Below are 14,303 nucleotides of genomic sequence, written 5' to 3'. Positions count from 1 at the left end.
AGCTATTCTTCACTGATGTTAATTTGCTTATCGTACCTCACTCAGTCCTTACAATGACGATGAAACGTGTTCTAGATCACAATTCTCAAGTTCAAGACACAGGGAGGTAAATATTTGATGAATGTCACTTGGACAGTAAGTGTCACAGGTGGGATGCTTTCCCAGGCAGTGTGGCTTTACAGCCCAATTTCCTAACATAGTATACAACACTGACTTTCAGGTTATAAAGGATATATGTGATGTTCCAGAAATATTTTAAATGCTGAAAAATATATAAATGTGTAAATATGTAATATGTAAAAGATGTATAAAGATAAAAACAAACTAATTAAACAATTCTTCCTTGGGCTGAACGGAAAGAATAAAAGGTTGTACAATTCGTGAGGATAATAATGCCTTTAAGCACACTGAATAGCATTATGCTTCTTTTTTATTCCCTAAAAGAAAGAAAGCCTCAAGTCTATGAAATTGATGGCCCTTCCAGACTTCTTCAAAATTCCTGCTTCCTCATGTCATTTCAAAAGATGACTTCTAATTTGATGAGTGCTCCCATTAGCTCTGGGCCACTCAGCTTGCTTTTTCTAACAAAGGTCCACAGATTAATCGTGCGTGGCTGACGTGATTTCCTTGAAGTTCTCAGTGGTCTAATCTGCCTTGATGTGGTTCCTTTCATGGTTTTATACGGCACTTGTGGGACATGAGTGGGCATAAGGCCAGCAAGGTTATATCGTGTCTATTTGTTTTCTCTTCAAAATGAAGATTGTGTTTAAATGAAAAATTGTGTTCCAGGAGCAAATTAGTTCCCTTTGAAGCTCTGTCTCCTAACATGACATCTGGAGGTTTTGTGGAGAGAAATAATTTGTGTTTTTACATAGTCCTCCATGTTAATTTTGCCCTTCCATTTACAGTGAAAAATGAGAAATTTAGACCCATCCTCCATTCTTCAATATTGAGACAGGATCTACTCCGAGAGGCTGGTAGTTTTAAAAAATCATTTTCCAAATTACATACACTCTACACAAATATATGTGTGTGTGTGTGTGTGTGTGTGTATGTGTGTGTGTGTATATATATATATATATATACACACACACAATATGGGAAAGAAAAAATGTTTTTTCTCCCTCCCCCACTTCAGTTCCCTTCTCCTTCCTAGAAGTATATTCTCAGCTTTTTTGTGCATTTACATATATATGTATATATATAAATATATATATGTTTTTTGTTAAACAATATCAGATGAGATTTTGATCTCAGTGGATATAAATCTATCTTGTTCTTTTTAATAATCTCAAATTCTTCAGTATAGATGTAAGTTTGCTGATACGTTTTTCTTTTTTAATCTATCACTTTTCCTCTAGTGTTTTGGAAGTTATATGCCCTCTTTCAAACTCCCAAGTTGCTATCTTTACAGTTTTACAGTATGTACAGGCATATCTCCTTTATTACACTTTGCTTTATTGTGCTTCACAGATATTGCATTTTTTTTTTTATGAATTGAAGGTTTGTGGCAACCTTGCATCGAGCAAGTCTATCGGCAATATTTTTCCAACAGTATTATTTCATTATTGTTAAATTAAGGTATGTACAGTTTTTTTTTAGACGTAATGCTATTACATACTTAACTACAGTATAGTGTAAACATAAATTTCACATGCACTGGGAAACCAAAAAATTCATGGGACTTATTTTATTGCCATATTCACTTTATTGTGGTGGCCTGAATCCCTAGGCAATATTTCTGAGGTACACCTGTATATACAGAGTATAGAAATTTATTACTACATAGAGCTAATCTGTATATATAGCTTACGAATAAAAAAGAAAATTTTTGCTTAACTTTATCCTTTCATCACATGCTACTACCACACTGACACAATCTGAGAATTTTCAAGATTATGATTTTATTCATTCTTCCAAGATTTTCTTTGTCCTTGGTGTTCTGCAGTTTGAATGTATTATGCCCATGAATGAGGTTTTTTTGGAGTTTATCCTGTTTGGTATCCTAACCTGTCTGGATCTGTGGTTTGATGTCTGTCACTAATTTTGGAAAGCTCTTGAGCATTATTACTCCAGATATCTCTTTTGCTCTATTCTCTTTTTCTTCTCCTTCTGATATTCCAATTATAGGTATGTTACATCTTTCGATATTGTTCCACAGCTTTACGTATTCTGCTCGTTTTGTTCATTATTTTTTCTCTTTGTATTTCAGTTTGGGAAATTTGAATGACTTTCAAGTTCACTGATCCTTTCCTCAGCCATGTCTAGTCTACTAATGAACGCATCAAATACATTCTTCACTTCTGTTACTTTGTTTTTTATTTCTAGCATTTCCATTTGATTCTTTCTTAGAATAGCCATCTCTCTGCTTATAGTATCCATCTGTTCCTGCATGCTGTCTACTTTTTCCATTAGAGCCTTTAATATAAAATAGTTATTTAAAATTCTCTGATAGTCTGTGTCATATCTGACTCTGGAGTTTGCCATGTGACCCCAGTTTACTGGTGGGTCCAAAAAAATTTGTTGATTTTTAGTTTGTCCAGCTTTTTCTTGTTTTAAGGGTAGGAATGCTGACTTCTAAGCTCTACCACTTGGAGCTGAAATCAGAGTGCTATTATTCTTAACAAAAAGTTTTACTGGTTTTGCTGCTTATCAATGTTTCTGATGAAATGTAGCTTCTAAGTTTTTTTTTAAAGTTTGTTGAAATATAACTTTAATAAACATTTCAGATAGAGCTTGTGGTGATAAACATCCTAAGTCCAGGAATGTCTTCATTTGTCTTTATTTTGCCATTTACATGAATGACAATTGGTCTGGGCATAAAATTCAAGGCTCATAATCTTTTTTCTCAGCATTTTGAAAATTTTGCTTAAATGTTTTCTTGAGCCAGTTTTTTAAATGATAAATCTCTTATCAATCTTTCTTGTACCTTTTAAGTTACCTGTTTTTCTCTCTGGAAGCTTTTAGAATTTTCTCTTTGTACATGGAGTTCTAAAGTTCCACTTAGACTATACCTAAGTGTGGGTCTTTTTTTTTTCCACTCTCCAGAAGCAGTTCCACAAGCAGTCCCATTGTTACCGAACGTAAGTACATGTGCCCAAAACACAGTGAGGCCAAACAATACCAAAACGTTGGAGTTTGGAGCAGAGAAAGGTTAATTGCAGGGCCATGCAAGGAGACTGGTGGCTTATACCTTAAAAACTCCAAACTTCCGGAAAGCTTTCAGCAAAGCCCTCTTATAGGGAAGGTGAGGGCGGGTAGCTGTTCCTTGTTGCAAACTTCTTAGTGTCAGATCCTTTGTTCTTGAGGTCAGGTCACGATGCTCCTGTTAACCTCCACCAAAACAAATGTTATCCTCTGTTCTGGCAAGAGAGGGCAAGGGCCCAAGGCTCAACTTTTGCCCTCCAAGGTCCAGGCCAGGCTAAAGGGAGGGGTTCCTGCATAAGCCGGTTACCCTGCCTGGGAGTATTTGCACAGCACCCAGTCTGGGTCCTCCCGCCAGTGCCCATGCCTGGCTGAAAAGGCAGATCTCAGCTGGCAGCGCCCTCAGGGCCAGGGCCCCAGACTCTGCCCAGCCATCATCACTGAGGGAGCCAGGCGCCCAGGACCCAGCCAGCCCTCAGGCTTTTCATTTAAACCGGAGAGAATCATTTTTATAGTATCAATAGGAATACGTGTTGTAGCAAATATCAATCAGGTTAATTCCCAGCTCACAATTGCCCTTCTTTGAGAATAGCCCAACCACAGAGGTTGTCCTGAAGTAACGCTGTGCAATGTCCTTGCAACTTAACCCTGACCTCTGGCCACCTCGTAGAGGTAGACAACTGATCTAAGCTATACCAATTTTTGAAATTTGAATGGAGAGAGTGAAGCTAGTTGAAGCTGTTACCTTAATGGCAGTGTCCATATACTCCAGTTGCTGAGGCCTTTGTGGACTGCGACCCATGGAGACTGCCACTGCCGTTAGGTCGCTGAGGTGGGGATTGGGGAGAGGTTCGCTGCTGCTTCAAGGCCTGGGACCCGCCAGTGGGTGGCCATTGCGAGGGCTCTGGAGCTCTGCGAGACACAGCCTTCAGCCTGTCCCCACGTCCCGTAGCTCACCTGCTGGCCGGAGGGCCTGGAGGGCCCCGGGAGAAGGCCGTGATCTGCCTCTCACTGCACTGTCTGCCGTGAGGACCACTGCGAGCCTGACTGTTGGTGGAGTGGGACCTCTAACTGCTGCGCTCAGTCTCGCCTGCTCCACCCCTATTGCATCATTCTGTCCTTCAGAGATGGGATGAGGTACACTCCCCTCTTCCCCTTTTTATTTTCTTTATTAAAAATTAAGGTGAAATTCGTACAACATTAACCATTTTAAAGGATATAATTCAATATTATTTAGTAGATTCACCATCTTGTGCATCTATGGCTTCTATCTAGTTCCAAAACATTCTCATAACATCTAAAGAAAACCCAATACCCATTAAGTAGCCAGTCACTATTCTTGAGGGTTTTTTTTTAACATCTTTATTGGAGTATAATTGCTTATTCTTGAGTTTTACATAGATATTTCTGTAATTAAGCAATATGCGTATGGCACTATTTTAAAAAAGGAATACCTGTTAGAATTGTGGTCATTTATGAGAGTCATATTTTGAAAGGCTCAATAACCAATGATATCTTTAAACAGAATACTGATCAGTGACAGGAGGGTACAGTATTTCATAGCATAGTGTCTTACTTCATTTGGGATGCTGTAGCGAAAATACTATAAACTGGATGGTTTATAAACATCAACAATTTTTTTTCTCACAGTTCCGACTTCTCACAGGCTGAGAAGTCCAAGATCTTGGTGCTGGAAGATTCAGTGTCACTTTCTCACAGATGGCATCTTCTCACTGTGTTCTCACATGGTGGAAGAGGCAAGGGAGCTTTCTTGGGCCTTTTTTTATAAGGCACTAATCCTTTATGAAAGGTTCTACCCTCATGACCCATTCACTTCCCAAAGGCCCTATATCTTAATACCATCACCTTGGGGATTACAATTTCAATACATGAATTTGGGGAAGACATAAATATTCAATCTATAGCACATGGGACTGCCTAACCATCATTAAGAAAATGAAAAGGCAAGCCACAGGCTAGAAGAAAATATTAACAATACATGTAGCTGACAAAAGATTGGCATCTAGAATATAAAAAGAACACTTAAAACTCAAATACAGGCTGCAAATCCAATTTTTTTTTAAATGGACAAAAGATTTGGCCAGACACATCATTTAAAAAAAGGTATTTGAGTGGTTAATAGGCACATGAAAAGAGGTTTAAAATCATTAGCCATGAGATAAATGCAAATTAAAACACCTACTGAAATGAGATGTCCTATTAACCACTATAACACCTAAATTTAAAAATGCTGATGCTGAGATTGGTTCAAGATGGCGGAGTAGAAGGATGTGCGCTCACTTCCTCTTGCGAGCGCACTGGAATCACAAGTAACTGCAGAACAATCATTGAGAGGAAGACACTGGAACTCACCAAAAAAGATACCCCACATCCAAAGACAAAGGAGAAGGCACAATGAGACGGTACGAGGGGCGCAATCACAATAAAATCAAATCCCATAACTGCTGGGTGGGTGACTCACAGACTGGAGAACACTTATACCACAGAAGTCCACCCACTGGAGTGAAGGTAATGAGCCCCACGTCAGGCTTCCCAACATGGGGGTCCGGCAACGGGAGAAGGAATTCTTAGAGAATCAGACTTTGAAAGCTAGTGGGATTTGACTGCAGGACATTGACAGGACTGGGGGAAACAGAGACTCCACTCTTGGAGGGCACACAAAAGTAGTGTGCGCATCAGGACCCAGGGGAAGGAGCAGTGACCCCATAGGAGACTGAACCAGACTTACCTGATAGTGTTGGAGGGTCACCTGCAGAGGTGGGGGTGGCTGTGGCTCACCGTGAGGACAAGGACACTGGCAGCAGAAATTCTGGGAAGTACTCCTTGGCGTGAGCCCTCCCAGAGTCCACCATTAGCCCCACCAAAGAGCCGGGTAGGCTCCAGTATTGGGTTACTTCAGGCCAAACAACCAACAGGGAGGGAACCCAGCCCCACCCATCAGCAGACAAGCAGATTAAAGTTTTACTGAGCTCTGCCCACCAGAGCAACGCCCAGCTATACCCACCACCAGTCCCTCCCATCAGGAAACTTGCACAAGCCTCTTAGATAGCCTCATCCACCAGAGGGCAGACAGCAGAAGCAAGAAGAACGACAATCCTGCAGTCTGTGGAACAAAAACCACATTCACAGAAAGACAGACAAGTTGAAAAGGCAGAGAGCTATGTACCAGATGAAGGAACAAGATAAAACCCCAGAAAAACAACTGTATGAAGTGGAGATAGGCAATCTTCCAGAAAAAGAATTCAGAATAATGATAGTGAAGATGATCCAAGACCTCGGAAAAAGAATGGAGGCAAGGATCGAGAAGATGCAAGAAACGTTTAACAAATACCTAGAAGAATTAAAGAACAAACACCTAGAAGAATTAAAGAACAAACAAACAGAGATGAACAATACAATAACTGAAATGAAAACTACACTAGAAGGAATCAACAGCAGAATAACTGAGGCAGAAGAACGGATAAGAGACCTGGAAGACAGAATGGTGGAATTTACTGCTGCAGAACAGAATAAAGAAAAAAGAATAAAAAGAAATGAACACAGACTAAGAGACCTCTGGGACAACATTAAACCCAACAACATTCACATTATAGGGGTCCCAGAAGGAGAAGATAGAAAGTACCCAAGAAAATATTTGAAGAGATTATAGTCGAAAACTTCCCTAACATGGGAAAGGAAATAGCCACCCAAGTACAGGAAGCGCAGAGTCCCAGGCAGGATAAACCCAAAGAGAAACACACCGAGACACACAGTAATCAAATAGACAAAAATTAAAGACAAAGAAAAATTATTGAAAGCAACAAGGGAAAAATGACAAATAATATATAAGGGAACTCACATAAGGTTAACAGCTGATTTCTCAGCAAACTCTACAAGCCAGAAGAGAGTGGGATGATATATTTGAAGTGATGAAAGGGAAGAACCTACAACCAAGATTACTCTACCCGGCAAGGATCTCATTCAGATTCGACGGAGAAATCAAAAGCTTTACAGACAAGCAAAAGCTAAGAGAATTCAGCACCACCAAAGCAGCTCTACAACAAATGCTAAAGGAACTTCTCTAAATGGGAAACACAAGAGAAGAAAAGGACTTACAAAAACAAACCCAAAACAATTAAGAATATGGTAATAGGAGCATACATATCGATAATTACCTTAAACGTGAATGGATTAAATGCTCCAAGCAAAAGACACAGGCTCTCTGAATGGATACAAAAACAAGACCCATATATATGCTCTCTACAAGAGACCCATTTCAGACCTAGGGACACATACAGACTGAAAGTGAGGGGATGGAAAAAGATATTCCATGCAAATGGAAATCAAAAGAAAGCTGGAGTAGCAATTCTCCTATCAGACAAAATAGACCTTGAAATAAAGAAAATTACAAGAGACAACGAAGGACACAACATAATGATCAAGGGATCAATCCAGGAAGAAGATGTAACAATTATAAATATATATGCAACCAACATAGGAGCACCTCAATACATAAGGCAGCTGCTAACAGCTATAAAACAGGAAATCGACAGTAACACAATAATAGTGGGGGACTTTAACACCTCACTTACACCAATGGACAGATCATCCAGACAGAAAATTAATAAGGAAACACAAGCTTTAAATGACACAATAGACTAGATAGATTTAATTGATATTTATAGGACATTCCATCCGAAAAACAGCAGATTAAACTTTCTTCTCAAGTGCACACGGAACATTCTCCAGGATAGATCACATCTTGGGTGACAAATCAAGCCTCAGTAAATTTAAAGAAATTGAAATCATCAAGCATCTTTTCTGACCGCAATGCTATGAAATTAGAAATCAATTACAGGGGAAAAATGTAAAAAACACAAACACATGGAGGCTAAACAGTACCTTACTAAATAACCAAGAGATCACTAAAGAAATCAAAGAGGAAATCAAAAAATACCTAGAGACAAATGACAATGAAAACACGATGATCCAAAACCTATGGGATGCAGCAAAAGCAGTTCTAAGAGGGAAGTTTATGGCAATACAAGCCTACCTCAAGAAACAAGAAAAATCTCAAATAAACAATCTAACCTTATCAACAAACAAAACACAAAGTTAGTAGAAGGAAAGAAATCATAAAGAGCAGAGCAGAAATAAATGAAATAGAAACAAAGAAAACAATAGCAAAGATCAATAAAACTAAAAGCTGGTTCTTTGAGAAGATAAACAAAATTGATAAACCATTAGCCGGACTCATCAAGAAAAAAAGGGAGAAGACTCACATCAATAGAATTAGAAACGAAAAAGGAGATGTAACAGCTGATACTGCAGAAATACAAAAGATTATGAGAGATTACTACAAGGAACTATATGCCAATAAAATGGACAACCTGGAAGAAATGGACAAATTCTTAGAAAAGCACAACCCTCTGAGACTGAACCAGGAAGAAATAGAAAATATAAACAGACCAATCACAAGCAATGAAATTGAGACTGTGATTAAAAGTCTTCCAAGAAACCAAAGTTCAGGACCAGATGGATTCACAGTCGAATTCTATCAACCATTTAGAGAAGAGATAACACCTATCCTTCTTCAAACTCTTACAAAATATAACAGTGAGGAACACTCCCAAACTCATTCTACGAGGCCAGCATCACCCTGATACCAAAACCAGACAAAGATGTCACAAAAATAGAAAACTACAGGCCAATATCACTGAGGAACATAGATGCAAAAATCCTCAACAAAATACTAGCAAACAGAATCCAACAGCATATTAAAAGGATCATACATACACCATAATCAAGAGGGATTTATCCCAGGGATGCAAGGATTCTTCAATATATGCAAATCAATCAATGTGATACACCAAATTAACAAATTGAAGAATAAAAACCATACAGTCATCTCAATAGATGCAGAAAAAGCTTTTGACAAAATTCAACACCCATTTATGATAAAAACTCTCCAGAAAGTGGGCACAGAGGGAACCTACCTCAACATAATAAAGGCCATATATGAGAAACCCACAGCAAACATCATTCTCAATGGTGGAAAACTGAAACCATTTCCTCTAAGGTCAGGAACAAGACAAGGATGTCCACTCTCACCACTATTATTCCAATAGTTTTGGAAGTCCTAACCATGGCAATCAGAGAAGAAAAAGAAATAAAAGGAATCCAAATTGGAAAAGAAGAAGTAAAACTGTCACTGTTTGCAGATGACATGAAACTATACATAGAGAATCCTAAAGATGCCACCAGAAAACTACTAGAGCTAAGCAATCAATTTGGTAATGTTGCAGGATACAAAATTAATGCACAGAAACCTCTTGCATTCCTATACACTAATGATGAAACATCTGAAAGAGAAATTAAGGAAACACTCCCATTTACCATTGCAAGAAAAAGAATAAAATACCTAGGTATAAACCTACCTAGGGAGACAACAGACCTGTATGCAGAAAACTATAAGACACTGATGAAAGAAATTAAAGATGATACAAACAGATGGAGAGATATACTATATTGTTGGATTGGAAGAATCAACAGACTAAAAATGACTATACTATCCAAAGCAATCTACAGATTCACTGCAATCCCTATCAAATTATCAATGGCATTTTTTACAGAACTAGAAGAAAAAATCTTAAAATTTGTATGGAAACACAAAAGAGCCCGAATAGCCAAAGCAGTCTTGAGGGGAAAAAATGGAGTTGGAGGAATCAGACTCCCTGACTTCAGACTTTACTACAAAGCTACAGTAATCAAGACACTATGGTACTGGCACAAAAACAGAAACATAGATCAATGGCACAGGATAGAAAGCCCAGAGACAAACCCACACACCTATGGTCAACTAATCTATGACAAAGGAGGCAAGGATATACAATGGAGAAAAGACAGCCTCTTCAATAAGTGGCGCTGGGAAAACTGGACAGCTTCATATGAAAGAATGAAATTAGAACACTCCCTAACACCATACACAAAGATAAACTCAAAATGGATTAGAGACCAAAATGTAAGACTGGACACTCTAAAACTCTTAGAGGAAAACATAGGAAGAACACTCTTTGACATAAATCACAGCAAGATCTTTTCTGATCCACCTCCTAGAGTAATGGAAATAAAAACAAAAATAAACAAACGGGACCTAATGAAACTTAAAAGCTTTTGCAAAGCAAAGGAAATTACAAACAAGACGAAAAGACAACCCTCAGAATGGGAGAAAATATTTGCAAATGAATCAGCAGACAAAGGATTAATCCCCAAAATATATATACAGCTCATGCAGCTCAATATAAAAAAAACATACAACCCAATCCAAAAATGGGCAGAAGACCTAAATAGACATTTCTCCAAAGAAGACATACATGTGGCCAAGAAGCACATGAAAAGCTGCTCAACATCACTAATTATTAGAGAAATGAAAATCAAAACTACAATGAGGTATCACCTCACACCAGTCACAATGGCCATCATCAGAAAATCTACAAGCAACAAATGCTGGAGAGGGTGTGGAGAAAAGGAAACTCTCTTGCACTGTTGGTGGGAATGTAAATTGATACACCCTCTATGGAGAACAGTATGGAGGTTCCTTAAGAAACTAAAAATAGAATTACCATATGACCCAGCAATCCCACTACTGGGCATATACTCAGAGAAAACCATAATTCAAAAAGACACATGCACCCCAATGCTCATTGTAGCACTATTTACAATAGCCAGGTCATGGAAGCAACCTAAATGCCCATTGACAGACGAAGGGATAAAGAAGATGTGGTACATATATACAATGGAATATTACTCAGCCATAAAAAGCAACGAAATTGGGTCATTTGTAGAGACATGGATGGGTCTAGAGACTGTCACACCAAGTGAAGTAAGTCAGAAAGAGAAATACAAATATCGTATATTAACGCATATATGTGGAACCTAGAAAAATGGTACAGATGAACCGGTTTGCAGGGCAGAAATAGACACAGATGTAGAGAACAAACGTATGGACACCAAGGGGGGAAAGTGGCAGTGGTGGTGGTGGTGGGATGAATTGGGAGATTGGCATTGACATGTATACACTAATATATATAAAATGGATAACTAATAAGAACCTGCTGTATAAAAAAATAAATAAAATTCTAAAATTCACACACACAAATACTGATGCCATCAAGTGGTGACAAGAATTTGAAGCAACTGGAACTCTCATACATTTCTGGTGGAAATGTAGAATCATACAGCCACTTTGGATGACAGTTTAGTGGTGTCTTCAAGTTCAAATACACTTATCATATGAGCCAACAATTGCACTTCTAGGTATTTACCTATGAGAAATAAAAACATCTGGCCACACTATGACTTTTACATGAACTTTCACAGCAGTATTTTTTAATAAAAATCCCCAAACTAGAAACAAACCAAATATCCAATAGCTAGTGAGAAGATGAATATTGTGGTATATCCATACTATGGAACACAACTCAGCCATAAACAGGAGCAAACTACTAATGTACAAAACAACAATGATGACTCTCAAACCATTATGCTGAAAGAAAGAAACCAAACATGGAAGAGTATCTACTTTATAACTTCTTATATATGAAGGTCTGTATAGATCAAATCTATTCTTTATAGAGTAGACAGAAAAGAGATAAATGTTTGCCTGGGGCCAGAATGGGGAGATCGACTGAGATCAAGGACAATGAAACTTTCTTGGGTGATATATATCTTCTATATATCTATGTATATGTTCTATATCTTGATTCTGATGATGGTTACATGAGCACAGGCATTTATCAAAACTCATTCAACTGTACACTAAAATGTATACATTCTATTGTATGTAAATTATACCTCAATAAAGCTGATTCAAATAAAAGCAACAGCCTGGGAACAAATAAAAATGCAAATGGTTATCTTGGAAGAGATGAAAGTTTTTAGGAAAAATAAATGCTTTTTTTATCCAGTGTTTGACAGACTGCCACGTGTTAGATACATGTATTCAACTTGTTCTGTGACTCCTCAGATGATAAATAAGAATAAGAATGATTTTTGGAGAATATAAATAAAATGTCCTGAAAACTGGAAGTTTTTTAGTTTGATATTTGAAAACTTTCCAAATTTTCTGATTTGACAAGATGCTGAAGTCCTCTAACGTTTGGAAAGTTTTGACATCATATTGATTTAGTACAATGACTCTTATTAACAAAATCCTTTGCTAAAATTGATGTTTTGTAATTTCCCTTGAAATATCTGCATTATGAAACCAGAATTTATAATTCTATTCAAATATGCATTAGAATGGAAAAAGCAATGAACTGGGTTCTATCCTTGCCTCTGTGAAACCTAGATATATAAACCTAGAATGAGTTGCCTCCATACAACTCCGTTTTGTAGCATGTAAAATCGAAGTCTGTGTTACATTTTTTGGATCGCTCCACTAATTAAATCCCTCTATTAACTGCCCTAACTAAGGACTATGATTTTATGTTTGGCTCTAGAAGGATCTGTATAACCATAAGAGGGCAGTATTCCATTTAAACAATTTCTTACACAATTTACTGTAAGTGCTCAGTACACTAAAATTACAGGATTTTGAGATTGGCATAATATTTGCTAGTATTAATCCCCTTAGGATTACGTTAAGAAAAGTAATTTGTCTTTTTTAAGTGTGAATACATAAATTTATCACAGCTAGAGGCAAAAGGGAGTCATCTTACTCTTTCTCTGGCTATCAGGCTTGCATTTACTTAAATTGAGGAGATCATGCTTCTATCTCATCAGGACTGTAGTATATTAAAACACACTTGTCAACCCAATTAAGGGGGGACATTCTAGGGCTAGGATGTAGATTTATAGAGATATTTTTCTATGGATTCTGGGTAAACTGCAATGTACACGGTTGCAACTAATTCAAAATCAGTGCCAATGTCCCACATCAAAATCACATTTCAGTAACAGGAGGTAAAGTGAGAAAATAAAAGGGTAAAAAGTCATTTTTGGATGAGAATTTACTTGGGTCTTACTAGATGCTCAACACATTTTTAAAGGAGTGGAAGGCTTAGAAACTACTGTTAAGGCATTTACACCATTTAAAGAAACTGAATATGTATTCCTTAAACAATGAAAGATAATTTATGAAAAATAGAGTCTATCACCATAAAAGGTATTCTAATTTTCTGTATCAGTGTCCCAATTGTTAGCAATTTTATCTGCTTTATAAGCCCATTATCTTACAAGGACAGAAGGCCATGGAAGCTTGCACAGCTCAAGGTTGCAATAACAAATTCATGGTTTATGGACCTAAATCCCCTCTTCCCTCTCTTCTGTCCTTTACACTGGTTTATTATCTCCTGGTTACTCATCTCAACCTAAGAATGTCCCTTTTCTGTCTCCTTGACATTCAGTTCATCCTTCCTCTACATAATGTTAAAGTATCTTCTCACTGTCTTAGAAAACCACCTCCATCTTCTATAGTTAGAGGAAAAGAATGTTTAATAGTTTAGAAAGGAAAGGTCCAAGCACAGGGAAATCAAGGAACATTTACCAGTTCCAGGTTATGCCCATTCCCAAAGGATAATCTGTCATCCTCTTGGCTTACTGGGGATATTTGAAGAATCCATTTGACTTGCTGAAAATCACTGTTTTCATTACACGCATTATTGTGCATGGCTTCTCACAATAATGGAGTGAATATAAGCAAATGATCAACACAATGAATCATATGAGAATCATCTTTTCTTTGAAAAGAACATTTATACCTGAAATAGAGAGCCTTGCTTGGTCAAAATTATCCATAGGCTGACACAGCAGAACTTACAAGTTGAGGGAATTTAGAGATGCTATATAAGTTCGCGCCTTGCTACAAGACCAGACGGAAGCCATGCCTAAAAATGAAAAAAAAAGTCATTTGATCACAAATGTTACTCTAATTTTACTCTGACTCTATTTTGATATTTAAAATTTATTCTGATGTAGTGTTAGGATGTTAAAATGTAAATTGCTTTTATCCTGACCTTCTGTTTTATTGTTTCTCCTCAGCTTTTATTACAGAATTGTTATTGCTATGGAAATGTTAACTTCCTGTTTGTATTTCTGGCACCCTGAAGGGCATGGAAGTTGGCCAGTTTAAGCTTTATTAGGTAGCTACTGAGAGATAA

General features: G+C 37.5%; 1 protein-coding gene across 1 annotated transcript in view; it reads right to left on the bottom strand.

Moving 5' to 3' along the window:
• COLEC10 (collectin subfamily member 10) overlaps positions 1-13,927 on the bottom strand; it is a 117,296-nt gene extending 103,369 nt beyond the window's left edge. The window contains exon 1 of the mRNA XM_060128107.1: positions 13,905-13,927. The gene's annotated coding sequence lies outside the window, so the exon portion shown is untranslated. The remainder of the gene's footprint in view (positions 1-13,904) is intronic.
• Positions 13,928-14,303: the final 376 nt, after the last annotated feature.

Source organism: Lagenorhynchus albirostris, chromosome 17 (assembly GCF_949774975.1).
Source record: "Lagenorhynchus albirostris chromosome 17, mLagAlb1.1, whole genome shotgun sequence".
In the NCBI taxonomy this organism is placed as follows: domain Eukaryota; kingdom Metazoa; phylum Chordata; class Mammalia; order Artiodactyla; family Delphinidae; genus Lagenorhynchus; species Lagenorhynchus albirostris.
Note: the sequence above shows the minus strand (reverse complement) of the source record. Positions and strands in the feature narration are given on the sequence as shown.